The following is a 19607-nucleotide window of genomic DNA, read 5'->3' as shown; positions in this document are numbered from 1 at the left end:
GGGGAACCTGAGACCAAGGTGGATAATGATGAGCTGAAAGCTGTAGTGGAAACAAGTGCATCTCAGCCTGTGCGTGAATTAGCAGCAAGGTTTGATGTTACTATTATGACAGTATTGGACTATTTGAAACAAATCAGGAAGGTAAAGAAGCTGGATAGAAGGGTTCATGAGAAGAAAAATTATCTCGAAGCTTGCCTTTCTTTGCTGTCATGACATAAAGGCATACCATTTCTACACTATATTTTTATGTGTGACAAAAAATGGATTCTTTCTGACAATCACAAGTGTTCAGCACATTAGTTGGATAAAGACAAAGTGCTGAAACACAGTCTAAGACCAAATATTCATCAAAAAAAGCTAATGGTGTCTGTTTGGTGGTCCAGCACTGGTATTCTCCACTACAGCTTCATGAAACTTGGTCAGTCAATGACAGTGGATGTCAACTGCAACCAACTGGATGAAATGATGAGGATGCTTGTGATTAAGCAGCAAGATTAGTCAATAGAGACAGGTCAATCCTCTTGCAAGACCACATGTTGTAAAAAACAACTCTGCTCAAACTACAGAGGCTGGCCTTGTAAACTCCCTGTCATCCATGGTATTCACTAGACCTTGCTCCAGCTAACTAGCATTTCTTGCAGGCTTTGGACCACTTCTTGCAAGGAAAATTATTCAGTTCTCAACAGGCTGTGGAAAACATGTGATTTCATCGCCACTTACTCTCCAGGCTTCTTCGCTGCTCATGTAAACAAGCTACCGTTAAGATGGCAAAACTGTGTTGATAGTTTAGGCTCATACTTTGATTAATTATACTGCTTCTTGTTTGAGATATAATAAACTAAACTTTTGATTCAAAATTGAACATTTCATATTTAATGATCTAATATTTACAACCAACTGAAACGTGTATTTCTTCAGACTCTGGTCTCTCAGACTTGAGCATAATGGACCATAGTGTAACTTCTTAATAAAAAAATATTTGTTCATGAGGAACTTAATCTTTTCACCAATTATTTTTCTGAAATTAGAAGCCATTTGCCTATTTTGAAGGTGAGGTTAAGATGTTTAGGAGATGAGATTTTAAGAGCAGTATCCACATATACTTCTCTTTCTCCTTCCTTCTCTCCTTCTCTTCCTCTCTCGCCCTTCCTTCCTCTTTTGTCCTTCCTCCCCCAATCCTGGCTGCATGTTGCAGCTCAGAACTTTAACCCTACAGCTATAAGATAAAGCTTTCCGTTGCTTAAGCATTATATAAGGTATCCATGTAACAAAAACATTTATACTCCCTTAATATTTTGAAATAGAAAATAATAAATTTTAAAAATTTTAAAAGACAAAACTTTTATTATATTACGCTTTTATTATTAGATTTAACAGTGCAGTTTCAACTGCTAGAAGAAAAAGACAAATGGTCATTTGTAAAAGACAAATAATCCTTGATTAGTGAAGTCATTTTGTAGCACTTAAAAGAATGAAGAAATCATTGGTTTATATCATTTCCAAGCAAGCTTTTTTGAAATTGCAGTTTTGTTCCTCTCAGGGAAACCAAGAAGTATGTCCATATTATCCATCTACAAAGCATGACATACTCTCAAGTACCAGATGCACGTTTTCAGAGCATCGCATCATCTCTTATTCTTCTCTCTCGCTGGTGAGAAACGCAAAACTTAATTCCAAATCAAGTTGGTGTTTTACCTGTGGTGCCAATACTGCTACTAAAGAGTGAACTTATGCTTGTTAAGGAAAAACTGCACTGGTAGATGTTGAGTTCATACTTTCTGATAAAAGCAACAGCATTGAGACTTTTTTAATTTACAGTTTAATTTACTCAGTTTACATTAAGGCTTTTGATTTCCATGTAGAGCTATCAAGTATATTACATTTATTTAACAATCATAGTTTTTGGCATTTCACCACATTATCACATTTATATAAATGAAGAAACTAAGATTTAAAGGTATGAAATGATTTGCCCTCCTCATCAGTTTATCTGAGCTAAAACTGAGCATCCTATTCTGGTGTTCTTCCTTCTGCACCTTATTGCCCACATGGTATCATCAAACAGAGGTATTATCAATCTCCAAGTATTTGTTGAATTTCTTCTGTGCTGAGATATGTATGATTTTTGTCTTCAGAGAGCTTACATCACAGTTGGGAAGATAAGATCAATCAATAAGGTATTTTATGCTACACAACAAAACAAAATTAAATTATTTAAGCCATAAGCAGAAAGTACTATTTAGTTCAAAGTTTGATCCTTGACTGGATTTCTTACAAAGTTGATATTTACAGGATGATGATGGCTATACTTTTGTTTCTGATTTGTGAACATAAAACTTTAACTAATTTAATAAAAGTAAAATATCATTTCATTGATATAAAAAAATACTGTCATCATTCCTGTGAGTTGCTGGGGTTTCTTGTTGTTTTGTTTTTACATTTTGGTGGAGGAGATATTATTTGGTTGATTGGTTTGGGGTTTTTGATTTAGGGTTTTTTGTACTGGTTTATTGGTGTAGGTATAGGAAATGATCTGTGGAATCATTTTTCCCACCTAGCAGGCTAGGGACCAAAGAGGAACTGACCAAAGAGGAACAGAAATTGGGAAAGATGAACCAAAAATCACTTGTAGCTATTTGTATGTATGAGACAAAATTTTCAGGAAAGATCCAGCAATGAAGTCTAAAAAAGAAATGCAACATTTCTGTGTACTCACCCTTTTCAAAACTCAAATCAGGCAGCAAATATGGAGTAAACTTATCATAGGATTTCCTTCCCATAAGTAACAGATAAAGATACGGAATTGGAACCCATGTACCACTTCATGTGTTCACCACATCATAGGCCCTCAGTAAAAACTAATCAAATATTATTTGTCTCTGGGGTGAAATTTAGAATACAATTCATTATTAATAAATAATTTCTTCTTTCTAGTCAGGATTATTTTGATATAATTTTAAATATCTATTTTTAGATCAAGGTTTACTGAAAAGTGAATAACTTTCCCCAGGAGACGATAAAAGTAAAAAAATCATTTTGCAAGCTAATTAACCATAGTGATTGATAAATATTCTTCTCCATTTGACATATTGAGGCATTTTGTTTATGTCTCAAAGGCTTTACAGAGATGGTTACAGTTGACAGCTGTTGTACCACTAATAAGATTAAAGTAAAGAAATTAGTTGTGTCAACGTTAATCTGCTGTTTAACACTGCAAACCACCTGGGGTCTTCTCCAGAGCCAACATGTTTAATTGTGAATTTAAAATTACATAACCAGATCCTACTTAAGAACATATCTAAAGACTTGCTAATCATAGCTGTCTTGTTATTAACAAATTTATGTTAACAGTAAAAATAATGCTATAGCACTAGAGTTTAAAATTAATGTACTAATTTGATTCTCACCCTGCATTTTTCAATGTATTGTTGTAATCTTTGAAACACAACACTTTTTCAGTTGGAGGTTAATTTGAGGAAATTCAGAAAGTCTAATTAGGTTGGTGCTTAAAATATATATGGTTTCCCATCTAAAATTAGAGTATGTCTCTGTGCAGCAATTAAATTGCCTATTCTATTTGTACCCAATTCACCAGTGAAACAAAAAGCCTTTAAATAACACGATTCAAGATTTCTTACTCCTTACTCTGAGACATCATTATAATTCAGAAAATAGTTTAATTTTAAAATTAATTTAGGTTTTATTAAAATGTTACATTTTATGATATGATATGCAATGTAATAATCATTTGTGATTGTTATATTGAGTTTTGATCCAAACTCAAATGTAGGATGCATATATTTAACATCCCCACAGTGAAGATTGTTTGGTCTGAAAGCATTGTTAGCATCCCTAAAACGCCCTGTCTTAAGCTGCTTTGCTATTCCAGTATGTTGACTCACCCCCTGTCCCCACCCACTCTAAGTGTTCTAGCATCAGAAAAGACAAAGTGGGGAGACAGGGAAAGCAGTGTGGGTTTATGCTTGTCATCACAGTGCCAGTGCGAGAAATATTTCTCCTTCATCCACAACTCACACTCTGATCTAAATTGTCTACTGCAAAAAAATAACCCTCTCAAATTGTGTCTGTGGTGACAACAGTGTCAAAACTGAAAAATCTCTTCATTTTTAAAGAGATTTTAAAACTTTCTTTAAATTTTAAAATTTTCTGCATCATTATTCTGTCCCCAAGTTTCTTGCTGAGAAGACTTTTTCTTATTAATCAAGACTTGTTTATCTAATTGTACTATTTTAATATCTTTTAATTTTATCAATAAAACAGTAACATTAAAAATACTTCCATATATGCAAGACCACCTATAAGACTTCTTACAGATGCATTTTTCATGTCAAATACTATTTTTCTCTACTTCTATTTAATGTATTTTGTTCTTGTCAGTATGATACATTTATATATTTTTTTTAATTTAGTTTTAAATTTTAGAATATTAAGGAGGTACAAACATTTTGGTTACATATATTGCTTTTGTTGCTTTTGTACCACCAGAGTCAGAGCTATAAGCATGGCCATCCCCCTAGACAGTGCTCACTGCACCCATTAGGTGTGAATTTACCCATCGACTCCTCCCCACCCCACCCAATATCCAATGAATGTTATTTCCATATGTGCACATGTGTTTATCAGTTAGTACTCACCACATGAGTACATGTGATGCTTGTTTTTCTGTTCTTGTGATGGTTCACCTTGACGAATGGGCTCCAGCTCCATCCAGGATGATACGAGAGGTATTAATTTACCATTGTTTTTTATGGGAGACTAGTACTCCATGGTATGCACATACCACATTTTATTAATCCACTCATGTATTGATGGGCACTTGGGTTATTTCCACATCTTTGCAATTGTGAATTGTGTTGCTATAAATATTCGAGTGCACATGTCTTCATTATAGAATGTCTTTTTTGGCTTTGGGTAAATAACCAGTAGTGGTATTGCTGGATCAAATGGTAGTTCTACTTTTAGTTCTTTGAGGTATCTTCATATTACTTTCCATAGAGGTTGTACTAATTTGCAGTCCCACCAGCAGTGTATGAGTGTTCCTATCTCTCTGCATCCACACCAACATTTGTTGTTTTGGGACTTTTTGATAAAAGCCAGTCTCACTGGAGTTAAGTGATATTTCATTGTGGTTTTGATTTGCATTTCCCTGATGATTAGAGATGGTGAGCATTTTTTCATGTTTCTTGGCCATTATTCTGTCTTCTTTTGAAAAGTTTCTCTTCATATCCTTTTCCCACTTTTTAATGGGGTGTTTTGATTTTTTTGTGTTGATTTTCCTAATTTCTATATAGATCCTAGTTATCAGCCCTTTATCAGATGTGTAGCATGCAAATATTTTCTCCCATTCTATAGGTTGTCTGTTTGCTCCAATGATAGTTTCCTTGGCTGTGCAGAAGCTTTTTAATTTGATCAGGTCCCATTTATTTATTTTTCTTGTTGCTATGATTGCCTTTGGGGTCTTCTTCATAAATTATTTGTCTAGGCCGATATCTATAAGAGTTTTCCCAACGTTTTCTTCTAGAATTCTTATGGTTTCATGTCTTAGGTTTAAATCTGTTATCTACCATGAGTTGATTTTTGTGAGAGGTGAGATGTGCAGATCGTGTTTCAGTCTTCTACGTGTGGCTATCCAGTTTTCCCAGCACCATTTATTGCATAGGGTTTCTTTTTCCCAGTGTATGTTTTTGTCTGCTTTGATAAAGATCAGATGACAGTGTGAGGATGGTCTTATATCTGGGTTCTCAGTCCTGTGCCATTGGTGTATGTCTCTGTTCTTGTGCCGGTAACGTGCTGTTTTGGTTACTATAGCCTTGTAGTATAGCTTAAAGTCTGGTAGACTGATGCCTCCCAATTTGTTCTCTTTGCCTAAGATTGCTTTAGTAATCTCTGGTCTTCTCTGGTTTCATATGAAGCATGGAATTATTTTTTCTAGATCCATGAAAAATGATGTTGGTGTTTTCATAGGGATTGCATTGAATCTGTAGATCACTTTGGGTAGTATAGACATTTTAACAATGTTGATCCTACAGATCCATGAGCATGGTAGTGTTTTCTGTTTGTTTACATCCTCTGCAACTTCTTTTCTCAGTGTTTCGTAGTTCTCCCTATGTAAGTCTCTCACCTCCTTAGTTAAATATATTCCTAAATATTTAATTTTCTTTGATGCTATTGTGAAAGGTATTGCTTCTTTGATTTGATTCTCAACTTGGCTGTTATTGGTGTACATGAGAGCTACTGATTTGTGTGCATAGATTTTGTATCCTGAGACTTTGCTGAGTTCATTTATCAATTCCAGGAGTCTCTTGGTTGACTCTTCAGGTTTTTTAGATGTATTGTCAGCAAGGACCATAGTTTGATCTCTTCTGCCCCCATTTGGATACGCTTGATTCCCTTCCCTTGTCTGATTGCTCTGGAAAGGACTTCTGGCACTATGTTGAATAGAAGTGGGCATAGTGGGCAACCTTGTCTGGTTCCAGTTGTAAGCGGGAATGCTTTCAGTTTTTCCCCATTCAGTATGATGTTGGCTGTGGGTTTGTCATATATGGCTTTAGTAATTTTTAGGTATGACCTGTCTATGCCTATTTTGTTAAGAGTTCTTATCATAAAAGGGTACTAAATTTTGTCAAAAGCCTTCTGTGTGTCTATGTAGAGGATCATATGGTGTTTGTTATTGCTTTTATTTATATGGTGAATTACATTTATAGATTTGCATACATTGAACCATCTTTGCATCTCTGGGATGAAGCCTACCTGGTCATGATGAATTATTTTTTTGATGTGCAATTGAATTCAGTTTGCTAAGATTTTATTGAGAATTTTTGCATCTATATTCATAAGGGATATTGGTCTGTAGTTTTCTTTTCTTTTTTTTTCTTTTCTTTCTTTTTTTTTTTTTTTTTTTGTTGTTGTTGTTGTGTCCTGTCCTGGCTTTGGTTTCAAGGTGATACTGACTTCATAGAATGAGTTGGGGAGGATTTCATCCTTCTCAATGTTGTGGAGTAATTTCTGCAGTATAGGTACCAGTTCTTTGTAGGTTTGGTAAAATTCAGGTGTTAACTTGTCTGCTCCAGGATTTTTTTTTATTGGAAGATTTGGAAGGTGATAGAACTGCTCTATCTTTATTGTGATGGTGGTTTCACAACTGAATGCATGTGTCCAAACATTGTACATTAAAAAAAAGGTAAATGTTAACTGTCCATAAATTGTATTTCATCTTTAAGAATTAGATACCAAAAGAGCACATGTTTTATAAGGAAAAGAAAATTAATTTAACATCAGACTTTTCAATAGCAATATTTTATTTCAGAAGAAAATGGGGTATCATTTTTAATATACTCTACAAAAGAAGCAATGTGCCAGGGACTTTATATCCAACAGAACTGACCTTCCTTGTCAAAGACACAGACACATTTGTATCAGGATATGACATGTAAGAACTCAGGGAATATTGTTCCCACAAGCCCTTCCTAATGAATCTACTGGAGAACAATCTTCAGACAAACAAATGACTACAGATACATTGACATAAGGACTGATAGTGAACATAAAATATATAATTATTTATAGTACTAATGCTAAGGAAGATTAAGAGGGAGAGAGTATAGTAAGCAATGACTGGCCAGGCGCGGTGGCTCACGCCTGTAATCCTAGCACTTAGGAGGCCAAGGCGGGTGGATCAGGAGTTTGAGACCAGCCTGAGCAAGAGCGAGACCCCGTCTCTACTAAAAAAATAGAAAGAAATTAGCTGGACAACTAAAAATATATAGAAAAAATTAGCCAGGCATGGTGGCGCATGCCTGTAGTCCCAGCTACTCAGGAGGCTGAGGCAGAAGGGTTGCTTGAGCCCAGGAGTTTGAGGTTGCTGTGAGCTAGGCTGATGCCACGGCACTCTAGCCCGGGCAATAGAGCTAGACTGTCTCAAAAAAATAAAATAAAATAAAATAAAATAATTAAAAAATAAGAAATTACTATATGTTCTGACAATGTAGCTAGTATAATGATAACAAATTAGGAGTGGAGAATGAGTATGATAAATGCCAAAACATTTTCAGCTGTTTTCAGTAATCTTAATTGGTGGTGGTATTATTAATATTGTTATCCTGAAACTGTTGTGTGTAGTAATGTAGCATAAAGCAAATAAGTAATTATAGATACTCTAATTCTATCATCCTCTGTGCCCTTGAGCACCAAGATTCTCCATGTGAAAGAAAGGAGAGAGAGCTGTTATATAAAAGATATTAAAGAAAAAAATCCCTTAGTCCAGAATTTGAATCTGAAATATCATTATGAATTCATAGCTATTTTATCTTGGGCATGGGAGAGTAGAAATGGGAAGAGGTTCCTCTATCCATTCATGCTAAAGGTCTAGAAACAGTGACCACCCTGGTAGCACTGAGAATCCCAAAGGCCATATTATGAGTTTGAAGTATTATTTCCTATTAAAATAAACCAGTGCTCTTTGGATTACAGGCTGGTTCCAAGTCTGGGGTAGGAAATGAGCCTGAAACCTCTGTCATCCTAGATAGAGTGAAGTTCTCAAATATTACTACGATCTAGTCAAAGGATCAGGAGCCCAAGAGACAAAGATGGCACAAATTGAGCTTTGATATGAATACGAATTGCAATGGATTAAAACCCATCAGATATGTCTAAATCCATGAGTTTTTTAATTAATGAATTTTATTAGAATGGTTTTAGATTTATAGAAAAATTGAGCAGAAAGTACAGAGTTCCCATATATTCCTTCTTCCCACCCTGCCCTCAGTTTCTCCTATTCTTAGTGTCTTACATCGATGTGGTATTTTTACAATTGATAAACCAATATTGATGCATTGTTATAAGCTAAAGTCCATAGTTATATTAGGGTTCACTCCTCGTATTGTACAGTTCTTTGTATATTTTAGATATAAGTCCTTTATCAGATATATATTTTGATGGTTCCATGGGTTTTGACAAATGCATAATGTTGTGTATCTACCATTGTAGTGTTATACAGAATAGTTCCATTGCCCAAAAAATGTCCTCATGCTTCACATATTCATACCTCCCCCCAGCCCTACCCCCAACAGCCACCCATATTTTTATTGTCTATATAGTTTTGCCTTCTCCAGAATGTCATGCAGGTGGACTTACACAGTATATAGTCTTTCCAGACTGATTTGTTTCACTTAGCAAAATGCATTTAAGGTTCCTCCATGTCCTTCTGTGGCTTGCTATTAATAGCTCATTTCTTTTTATTGCTGAATAATATTCCATTGTATGAATGTGTACAGTTTATCTATTCACCTACTAAAGGACATCTTAGCTGCTTCTAAGTTTTGGCAATTATGAATAAGGCTGCTATGAACATTCATGTGCAGATTTTTATGTGGACATAAATTTTCATCCCATTTGAGTACATACATTGGAGTGTGATTCTGGATCACATGGTATGACTATGTTTAGCTTCATAAGAAATTGCCAAACTCTTTTTCCTAAATGACTGTATCAATTTACATTCCCACTAGTAATGAATTTGAATTCCTGTTTCTCCATAGAGCTTTACCTACATTTGTTGATGTCAAGTATTTTCGATTTTAGCTATTCTAATAAATGTATAGTGGTATCTTGTTTTAATTTCTAATCTCTCAATAACATGTAACATTGAGTATCTTTTGATAGGATTATTTGTGATGTATATACTGTATCTTCTATTGATGATGCATCTATTAGACGTTTTACCCACTTTTTAATTAGGTTCTTTATATTCTTATTTTTGAATTGTAACAGTTCTTTGTGTATTTTAGAGATCAGTCCTTTATCAGATATATATTTTTCATTTTCTCCTAGTCTGTGGCTTGTCTTTTCATTCTCTTAACAGTGCCTTTCACAGAGCAGAGTTTTTAATTTTAATGAATTGCAACTTACCAATTTTTTCTTTCATGGATTATTCTTTTGGTGTTATGTCTAAAAGCTCATTGTCAAACCCAAGGTCACTTAGATTTTCGCCTTTGTTATCTTCTGGAAGTTTTATAGTTTTGTGTTTTACGTGTAGGTGTGTGACCGTTTTCAGTTGACTTTTTTGAAAACTATAGAGTCATTGTCTAGGTTGACTTTTTTGTTTTTTTGCATGTGAATGTCCGGTTGTTCCAGCACCATTTGTTGAAAAAACTATACTTTCTCCATTGGATTGCCTTTCCTCCTGTGTCAAAGATCAGTTAACTGTATTTGTGTGGGTCTAATTCTCGGCTCTCAGTTCTGTTCCATTGATCTGTTTGTCTGTTTTTTCACCAATACCACATTCTTTTGACTGATACAACTTTATCTTATGACTTGAAGTCAGGTAGTGTCAGTCTTCCAACTTTTTTGTTCTTCTTCAATATTGGGTTGGCTACTCTGGGTCTTTTGCCTTTCTGTATAAACTTTAGAATCAATTTATCAGTATCCATAGGGTAACTTGCTTGTATTTTGATTGAGATTGCATTGAATCCATAGACCAAGTTGAAAGAATGGACATCTTAACATTATTGAGTCTTTCTATCCAGGAGTATATTATAGAATGTCTTTCCATTATTTCAGTCTTTGATTTCTTGTGTCTGAGTTTTACAGTTTTCCTCATTCACATTTGTTGGATTTATGCCTAAGTACTTCTTTTTTGGTTGGGTCCTAATATAAATGGTATTGTGTTTTTTATTTCAAATTCCAATTAGTCATTGTTGGTATATAGGAAAGCAGTGGACTTTGGTCAAGGTTGTATCCTGCAACATTGCTGTAATCGCTTATTAGTTCTAGGAGGCTGTTTTATCAATTCTTTGGTATTTTCTACATAGCTAATCATGCCATCTTCAAACAATAAAGTTTTACTTCTCCCTTCCCAATCTATCACCTATTATTTCTTTTTCTTGTCTTACTGCACTAGATAGAACTTGTAGTACTATGTTGAATAAGAGTACTGAGAGAGGACATACCTCATTCCTGGTATTGGGGGAAAGGATCTAGTTTCTCACCATTAAATATGTTAGTTGTGATTTCTTGTAGATATTTTTTAACAATCCATGAGTTTTTGATGATATTTAAAAATAAACCTAATTGGTCACTTTCTGAGCATTACAGAGCCAATTAAGTTGAAAACTGAATAAATAAAAGGAAAGTCAAAAACGTTCATATAGATCTGTACCACTAGGCAATAAAATATACAACAGAAAGTGTCTCCTTATAAATTTACTTCATCTAATAAATGAAAGCAAATAGTGACACTCAGACTTTATGTGCCTCCTGATTAAAGAACTCCACCACCTGTGGTCTTGCCAAAAAGGGTCAAACTTGAATCTAATCAAGCCTCTGGATCCAACTGCCAAATTTTCAGGAAATACTAAGGAAAAAGGAACATGTTGAACTTCACCATGTATATGTAGTCACAAAACTACAAGGAAAAGAGAAGGATTAAGGGGAAATGTACTGATTGAAAGATGTGTCAAGACAGTTTTTAAAGACATAGTAAAAAGTAGGTAAGACTCAGCTATGGATGCACACTTAGGTGATAAAAGCATAATAAGGAAAGAAGTGATCACTATGAATGTCAGAATCGTGGCTACTTTGGGAGGAAGGAGAGGTGGGATGAGAAAAAGTGGGGGGGAGCTTCTCGGAAGCAAAATTCTGGACCTGAGTGTTGGTTTTAAGGGTGTTTTCCTTATAATAGTTAACTATATATTCATGTGGTTTTCCGTATCTGTGTTTTATTTCATAATAAAGGTTTTTTAACAACAAAATATTCTATATGCATATATTCATCTTGAAGTCAGAACTGGTATCTAATTTTTTTTCATTGTTGCCTATTGCACTTAGCATGGTACCTAGACATAAGTGGTGCCCAACAAATAGTAGTTGAATGAACGATCATATAATACCATTATAATTCAGCTCTTTTTTACACAGAATCAGTAAATTAAGTTTTATGTCCTTTCAAAACTGCTTATAGTGAAAAGCGTAATATAATAACTTTTGTAAGTATTAATCTTGTCTTCAAGCATAATTTGTAAAGCAATTTCATCACAATTTAATTTTTAAAGTTCTAAAATAATTTTCTTGCTTTATAAATCCACTTCAGAACTTTTAGATACTTCAAAATTTTCTCTTTTAGGTCTGGAAGTTATTCCTGACAGCTACGAAAAATAAGACATTTTGTTGGTGCAGAGAATAAGCCAAATTGGCTGAGAATAAATGTTCATGAACAAATTCAAATGAGCATTTTAAAAGTGAACGAATGTGGTTAATTAATGTATTAAGACAGTCAACAGTTGCACATTCTTGAATATTCTATTTGAAACAAGGGAGATAGTTGGCCCTTCATTAGACATCTCTGTGATACACATTATGAGAGTCCATAAGGGATGAACCAGATGAGGATCTTGCCTAGAACTACCTTAGTCTAGTTAGGTAACAGAATATAGTTCTTAGTGGTTTGACCCAAGTTTTCAGCCTCTAGAACTGGCACATGCAGCTTTCAGGTAGGCCACTCCTGCGGGGCCAGGCCTAGATTGCAGGTCTCATTCTGTGAGTGGGCCACTCGCTTGGTGGGTTCATTTAAGGCAATAGAATTCTAAGTTGGATCTTCCTGGCTTTAGATCATTCTTTTTAGTAACATCTAAAGAATTTATTTTAGTTTGGAGCTTTATAAAGCAAAGTATAATTGAGAATGGTTTAATGCATATAAACTGTATACCATTTATTAAATCCTTAATGCAAATCAAAGGTATTCAGTAAACTATAGTATGCACTGGGGCTCTGGTTTTAACATTCATTCCTTCCCTAAAGAATTGGTAATACTCCAGGTCTGGTTATTCTGGTCCATTCTAGATAATCTTTCCTCACACTAATTCTACATCAATTCCTAATTATCCTCTGTGTTTTGTAAGAATCTATCCTTTTACTACACTTACCCACATCAGGCCTACCCATTTCTCTTTGCAACTGTATTTATGTGATTCTAGTACTTGCTGTCCCTACTTGGCACGGAATTTTGCTGTGCAAAACTTAAAGCCATTCACTGTCCCCTACATACATTTTGTGAAATTGCCCTTGGCAGTTGTTTATGGCTGCTCTCCTGACACTGGTGTAAAACAGTGGATTTTGGTGCAGTGTTTTCTGAAAAGTCTTAGCCACTGCAAAATGCTTAAGAATATAAACTATGTGCTTTCATATTATTAAACTCTCCTAGGTGGCAACCACCTGGAGCTTTTCCACTTAACTATTTCATGATGTCTTAGGTGTGTACTACACTTACATTCTATTACTGTCCTTTTTGTATGTTAATATGTTTCTGTACTTACTGCCAAAAGACTCGGTTTTATGATGCTTTTTCTATCCTCTGTTTTTCAGAGGGAATATTCTCAGTGAGAAGACTTGACTAACACAAAAATTCACTCGTGTCTTCATGATATTTTGGAGCACAAAATCTTTATCTCTAACCCCTCAACCACAGTGTACTTTTGACAGAATGGACAGTGAGATTTTAATGTCTTCTCAGGACATACTTTCAAAATACTTAGTATTTGATGTTAAAAAGTGCTTCTAGTCATTTGACTTTACAATTACAGGGAAAACAGCTTGGATAGACCACCCAGGCTGGGTTCAAACAAGTGATCTTTCTAAGACAGGTGCTCTTCAAATAGGGGTTGTCTTTCAAACAGGTTTTACTGAGTGGACAAGTTTTTCCTGACCCTGAGATTTTTGGTTCCCTTGATTTTTTTTTTTCTCATCAGAAGTGGTTTCTTTGTGAAAGTGTCTTGGGAGACTTTTGTGAGCATAAGAGTATAGAAATGCACATTCCACACTCTACCAATAAATGAGGGGTTTTTTTGATGAAAAGCACAAAAGGGCATTAGGACCTAATCCCATGCCACATGTTGTTTGCTTTTTTATGTGTATATTTATTTATGCCTCATGATAATCCACAAAAGATTTGAAACAAGTAGTAGAAATTCTATTGAATAAAACAGAAAAATGGAAATAAAAATCAAGACCAAAAAAAATAGATCAAAACTAAAGGGAAAATAGGATATAATTAAAGAGCTATAATGTTCTATATATTATTCTCAATGTAATACCCCCATATATATATTTTTAAAGCCTTTAGGGATCTACAGTTTTATATAGTAACTCTACTATAAAGCTATTATGCACAAAACAATGTAAAATTGACACAAAGATAGACAGAGTTATCAGTTAGACTAGGAAACCAGGAAATGTGCTTTGCATATAGTTATGATAAAAGTGGCATTTCAAACCAGTGGACAAAAGATGGATTATTCAATAACCTCTTCCGGGGAAAACTAAATTGAGGTTCCTATATCACACCACACATCAAAATAAATTCTAAATGAATTGATAGTAAATTATAAAATCACAAAATTATCACACACAGTGATAATTCAAGAAAAAATAAAAATAAATGGCTAGAAGATGAAACAAATGAATAGTTACCTCATCTCATAGTGAGAGTGAGAAAGAACTTTTAAAGCATAAGAAGAACATCAGAAAAAAAAAAAAAACCACAAATAGAAGTTATTAGGCTACCTGAAATTGTTTAGCCTCAATATACATAAAATCCCTTTAAAATAGCATAAACAAAATAAAAGATGGAAGGTAAATGGCAAAAAATATTAACAATATGCATTAAGTCTTTGTCATATTTATAATGAAGGAATCTTTGTAAATTATTTTAAAAAGATGAAAACCTCCAATAAAAATCTTAAAATAGTGAAATAGAAAAATTAACAAAAGATAGGTATAAATAACAACTTTATTTTGGGAGAAAAAAACTGTAAATCTCTACTTTGTACCTTATCCCAAAATCAATTTTATATTGTGGATTTGAATGCAAAATTTATGAAAGTACCAGAAATAATTTAAAAGAATAGTTTTATAATCTTGAAGTAAAATGACCCTTCCAAATCTAACATAAAACCCAGATGTCCTGAAGGAAAAGTTTGGCAGATTGTATCGAATAAAAATTAAAAAATTCTTTATGATCAAAAAAACTTGAAAAGAAATTTAGATAGCAACAAACTGGAAATGTTATTTACAAAATATGATCAAAGAGTTAACATCTGTATTATCAGTAAAGAGCTTTACAAATCAACGAGAAAAACACAGATACTCCAATAGAAAAATGAGTAAAAGGTACACAGTGATAATGTAAGAAAATATAAATAGACATGGCAAATAAACACTGAAAAAAATCTTTAATCATACTACTAATAAAAGAAATACAATCTTTAAAAATACTGTTTTTATTTAGCTGTCAAAGTGGTAAAGATTTGTCCTAATGAGATGGTCCAATATTGGTAAAAGCATGGAGAAAATCTCTTTCTGGAAGTATAAATTGATATAAATTGTTTTTTCCTGGAGGGAAGTTTGAGTTTCTCAGTTATCTATTAAAAGCTTTAAAAATGGCCAGGGTGTGGTGGCTCATGCCTATAATCCCAGCACTTTGGGAGGCCAACGTGGGAGGATTGCTTGAGGCCAGGAGTTTAAGACCAGCCTAGGCAACATAGGGAGACCCCCATCTATACAAAAAATTTTAAAAGTGAGCTGGACATAGTGGCAGGCTCCTGTAGTCCTAGCTACTCAGGAGGCTAAGGCAGGAGGATTGCTTGAGCCAATGAGTTCGTGGTTGCAGTCAGCTATGATTGCACCACTGCACTCCAGCCTGGGCAATAGACCAAGACCCTGTCTTTGGGAAAAAAAAAAAAAATCTTAAAAATGTTCAGACTCTTTTATCCAAATTATCATTACTGGCAATTTATTCTAAGGAAACGGGCAAAGTGGTACAGAATGATTTGTTTTGCAGCTGTTATAAACATGGGTTGTGCTATTAAGCTGTACAGCATCTCAACCACCATCCTATGTTTGCAGACTTCCAAGCATATGAGATAGCTCTCCAACTGTAGAACCTGAGAATGCCAGATATTTATTTACCATTCTTCATTGTGTCTAGGATGTAGGCATGTGACCACGGCACAACATATCCACTGCACACTTTTACTCTGAAACTAATGCAGTAAAAAGCAAGGATATCCTCAACTCTGTTTTTTGAGAGTTGGAAGCAGCTGTATCTATACAAAGTGACAGTTCAGACTGTGACACATGGTGCCCAGTGGTTTTCTTTCAGCAGACCAGTTCAGTGGTGTGTGCTTTGGGTGTTAGTCCTAGAAGTATAACTCCTACGCCTGAGTTTTCCAAATTCTATAATATATACCCAATAACCTGTAAATTAATTTCCTTTCTATACAAATAAACCAGAGTTTTTTCCCCTCGTATGGCTTGCAACTAAGAATTCTGACTGTGTTCAAACAGCTTTATTTTTAACATTAAAAATTGGACACAACAATAGTAAGAGATCAGTTGAAGTAAATTTTATATCACATAGGATGACACTATTCAGCCTTTAAAAATCATGCATTATTTCTCAGTTTGAATATTTTAATCAGAAAACAAATTTAGAATAAAACATTAGGTACTTAGAGAAAATTATTGGAAGAAGACTTCTGGATTGACTCCAAAAACAATACCAAACAGATCCACGGGGGGTGCTGCTTGCTCCCTCTGAGGCCAACACAGGAAGGAAATAAGCTAATGCCACACACACAACTGTCTCTCACACCGAGGAAGCCACAGAGTGGGGACCTGCAGCTACAGCTCAGAGGCTGGCACAGTTTACCCCAGTGGTTCTTGAGAGCCAGGAAGCTGGAAAATGAACCTTGGACTGCTGTTACAGAAAAGCCTTATATTTCCAAACCCTGCTTAGTAGCAGCAACAGCCGAGAACCATGGGAAGATAGATGTCTTTGACTCTATTTCAACCTCCAAATCTTGTACGATACTGTGTGCATAGTGGGGGAATAAAAAGCTTGCATGTGCAGACTATCCCTGGAAGGGAGTGTAAACCAGTAATCGTGGTGATTTCTAAGGAGCCTGGAAGTAAGAGGGAGATGCTTTTCGTCATATATCCTTTTTTAACATGTACTGTGGTCATCATCAGCTATTCAAAAAGTTACCAAGTTAAATTTTAGTTGTATCTTAGCTCAGTAGTTTTCATGTTTTCCAAGGGAACACACCTCCAGGCCTCTGAGGAAGCCTTCAAGGCTCCTTGAGAGAAAAGAACAGGGTAGTGCCCGAGATCCCCCACTTCTCCTTCAGCCAGAGCAACTCTGATTTTATCTGTTATATGGTTTAAGCTTCTGAGTAAGATTTTATTTGAAGAAAAAATTCTGCTGCTCTTCTGAAAAATTAAAAACCAGTATTGTGTGAGACTATCAGATATCATGGAGAACTGTTCATTATTATAATATATATTTATTAAGAAATGGAAAAATGGGGCCGGGCGTGGTGGCTCACGCCTGTAATCCTAGCACTCTGGGAGGCCAAGGCGGGTGGATCGCTCAAGGTCAGGAGTTCGAGACCAGCCTGAGCAAGAGTGAGACCCCGTCTCTACTAAAAATAGAAAAAAATTATATGGACAACTAAAAATATATATATAGAAAAATTAGCCGGGCATAGTGGCGCATGCCTGTAGTCCCAGCTACTCGGGAGGCTGAGGCAGGAGGATCGCTTGAGCCCAGGAGTTTGAGGTTGCTGTGAGCTAGGCTGACGCCACGGCACTCACTCTAGCCTGGGCAACAAAGTGAGACTCTGTCTCAAAAAAAAAAAAAAAAAGAAATGGAAAAATGGGATAAAAATATACATTTATAAGAAAAGGAAAAAGACTGGAAGTACAAATAGCAGATTTCTCTTAATAGTATTTTACGATTTCTTTGTGCTTCTCTTTCCAAGTTTTATTACAATTATTTTTAAAATTCTTATAATCATAAATACATGTTATTCTTTAAAATAAATAGAAAAGCACTCTTTTGAAAATTTAGACGTGTTATCAAATAAATGAAATGGTGCTGATTTACATTTGTGAAAGATTTGCTAGATAAAGCCTCCAACCAATGTGTCATAAATATATTACATGTGGGCCATTTTCCTGTTCCATCCTCAGGGAGATTGGGTGAAGCTGGGAACAGGTGAGTCTCCTGGCTTCTACCAACTTAGAGAGTCCTTTTATCATTTATGCCAGTATACCATGAAAAAATTTGAGAAGCACTATGCTTTATTGTCCTGGAAATATGCATCTGTAGCATGCTTTAATTGGATTTAATTTTTTTCAACATTTCATTTGTATCTTATTCATTAAGAATAATAAGATTGATAGCCCTAACTACCACTTATTAAGTACTAAACCATGTGCCAGCCACTGTCCTAATTACTTTACATCTGTTATCTCAGGTAATTCTCATGACAACCATATTCTAAAGCTTAGGCATTATTAATCTGGTTTTATATTAATAGATGAGAGAATGCATGCTACAATGTTATATAAGTAATTGGCTAAAATCTTGAATGGCAGAACTGGGATTCTAACCTAGGTATCATCTCATTCCAGTATCTCTATTCTTAACCAGTATACTGTCCTTTGTCCATTTTTCAGGAGCCTATCAATTATGTAAAGCAAGTATTTCTGTAGTCATCAGGGAAATGATTGCAGATAATTACAAGTAGAACAGGGGCTCTCTTCACCGTCTCTCTCCCATTAGAGCATCATTTCCAAGACAGAGAGCTTATCTGTCTTACCCACCTAACACAGTGCTTGGAACGTCGTAGGAACTCAGATATTTGTTGCAAGAGTGAATACTGACGTGGTGATTCTTAGACCTGTGGTTCTCAACTCTGGCTGCACATCAGAATTGCCCATAGAGCTTTTAACACATTCAGATGTTAGGAGCCTACTAGCTAGCATTGTCAGGGGAGGAATCCCAGCTAGCATCGTCAGGGGAGGAACCCAAGCAAGCATATTTATTTTAAAGATCTATAGGTGATTCTAATGCTTAGTCAAGATACAGAACCTCTGTCATTGTCAAGTAAGCAGCCACTGCTCTCTTACTTGAACATGCATTAGAATTACCTGCAGAACTTGTTAAAACACAGGATGCTTAAACACAGGATGTTAAAACCCCACCGCCAGAGTTTCTATTTACTTAGGTCTGAGGTAGAGCTTGAGAATTTGCATTTCTAACAAGTTCCTGGGTGATATTGATGCTGCTGGTCTGTGGATCACACTCTTAAGCTATCCTAGAGGATTGGTTGTAAGAGACCAAACTAAAACATTTTTACTTAGGACTTAAGCAGGAGCTTTAGTCAGGCCAAAATAAACATTGATCACTCAGGCAACACAGGTTTTAGTCACAGTCTTCAAAACACCCAGGAGAGTGCCATAACCATTGAGTGTGTTGCTCCAAAAGTTTCTTTGAACAATAGCATATCATTTTTTTAATCCCTTAGTGAAAAACATTTCTTTGGTCCATTTGACCTTAAACTGTTTGGGCCCACACAGACCACTTTGTACCTTGTAGGAAAGCTGTCCTCACCTGCTCAGGCACTCTGGCTCCATGTCCACACAGCCTCCAAGCAGGTATGGTGTTCACTCCCCAGAACTCTGGGTCTTGTCTCACAGGGAAAGCCTCCGTTTTCTGCTCATGAATGCTGTCTTCCTCAGTGATCTGCCTG

The 19607-nt window shown here is 35.3% G+C and overlaps 1 protein-coding gene across 2 annotated transcripts in view; it reads left to right on the top strand.

Moving 5' to 3' along the window:
* The window catches only part of SCAPER (S-phase cyclin A associated protein in the ER), a 415285-nt gene that overhangs the window by 281537 nt on the left and 114141 nt on the right, over positions 1–19607 (top strand). The window lies entirely within an intron of this gene.

The sequence above is a fragment of the Eulemur rufifrons genome, chromosome 2, assembly GCF_041146395.1.
Source record: "Eulemur rufifrons isolate Redbay chromosome 2, OSU_ERuf_1, whole genome shotgun sequence".
NCBI lineage: Eukaryota > Metazoa > Chordata > Mammalia > Primates > Lemuridae > Eulemur > Eulemur rufifrons.
Note: the sequence above shows the minus strand (reverse complement) of the source record. Positions and strands in the feature narration are given on the sequence as shown.